The following is a 1561-nucleotide window of genomic DNA, read 5'->3' as shown; positions in this document are numbered from 1 at the left end:
TATCTGTTGTAGGCCGTCATTGCACCCACTGCCATTTCGATGGTGGACGACGGTTGTTGCGACGCACGTCTTTCTCTCCCTGTTCTTTTTCTTTCTTATCTGTATTCTATTCTGTCAGCACGAGGCAGCGGAGGTGGCTTAGCTACAGAGCCAGTAGCAGGCCCGTGCATTTTCTTTTCATTTTTCCTTCAATCGCAACAACAATGCACTGACATCTCTCCGTTTCGCATCAATCGAAACGCATCCTCCGGCGGCTGCGTTTCGAGTTTGTGTGTTTAGCACATAACAGCAAACGTGCATTCGCTTCCGAAGATGAAGAGAAGGAAGACGGTGCGCGACAATATTGGAAGAAAGCGGCGCGAGGAGCGAAAAGAGTGTAGCTTTCAAAATTTTCGTTCATTGAGCACGACGGAGACATAATGAGCGGCGGAACATCTACCAGCTATACCTGGGACCCACTGGAATGTAGCCACGACCCGTCCCCGCCATCCTTGCTGAGAATCCGGGAAGACATTTCCGAGTTCCACGCTGCTTCACCCACGGGGATCTTCATCTGTGCAGAGGAGAGCAACGTGAGCAGGATCCATGCACTTATTGTGGGCTCTGAAGGGACTCCGTACGAGGGGGGATTCTTCCAAATTCTGCTATGCTGTCCATCGGACTATCCGTCCAACCCACCCCGCATGCGCCTGATGACCACGGACGCGGGCTGTGTCCGCTTCAACATGAACCTCCACAGCAGCGGCAAAGTTTGCTTGAGCTCCATCGGCACTGCGTCAGGACCGGGTTGGAGTCCGGTTCTCGGCCTCACCAGCGTGCTGGTCGACGTACAGTCACTGATGAACGAGCACCCATACTTTGACGGAATCGAGAAAGAGGAGAAGCCAGGTGACTCAGACAGATACGACGAGTTCATTCGCCATGAGACCTTGAGAGTGGCCGTGTGTGGTCAGGTGGAAATCGCCATTAAGGACGACCCTCAGTGCCCGCCGCCCTTCAGGAAGCTAATTCTGAGTTCATTCCTCGAGTCATACAGCAAGTACGAAGACGTCGCGAAGACGAGACCACCTAACGGGCACGGAAATGAAGGACGCCTACAGTTCCAAGCCGCCGGGCACGTTCCAGTTCGAAGCACTGCTTGTTCGACTGAAGGCTCTCAAGGACGAAGCGGAAAAGAAGAAAAAAGCGATGGCCAAAGCGAAAGCTGCTGCGCGATGGCGCAGCGATTTCTTAAGGGGCTTCAGTGGCCGAGACGGCTTTCTTAACGGCATCGCGACCCTCATTTTGAACACGTTGTTAGGCGGGAGGCGAAGCCGCTGACGTAACTTCACCACTTCCCAGCGCAGGACAGCAAGCCGCCGTTGACCAACCGCTAGTTATCCCCAGCGACTCTGGTTTCTGGAGGACTTGAGAAGTACCTTACGAGCGGCTGCTGAGAACATTTTTTGAGAAAATTCTTGGACTTTGTCATAGGCTTATATCGGCACTTTAGTGATAACTCTGGGCGTCACTCTGCGTTTAACTATTATACAGGATATATTACTAACGTACAGGTATGTTT

General features: G+C 52.6%; 1 pseudogene; it reads left to right on the top strand.

The window, feature by feature from the left end:
* The first annotated feature begins 419 nt into the window (after nucleotides 1-419).
* LOC146208209 (ubiquitin-conjugating enzyme E2 Z pseudogene) lies at nucleotides 420-1265 on the top strand (annotated as a pseudogene).
* The last annotated feature ends 296 nt before the right edge of the window (nucleotides 1266-1561 follow it).

The sequence above is a fragment of the Amblyomma maculatum genome, chromosome 1, assembly GCF_055883805.1.
Source record: "Amblyomma maculatum isolate TAMU_Amacu chromosome 1, ASM5588380v1, whole genome shotgun sequence".
In the NCBI taxonomy this organism is placed as follows: domain Eukaryota; kingdom Metazoa; phylum Arthropoda; class Arachnida; order Ixodida; family Ixodidae; genus Amblyomma; species Amblyomma maculatum.
Note: the sequence above shows the minus strand (reverse complement) of the source record. Positions and strands in the feature narration are given on the sequence as shown.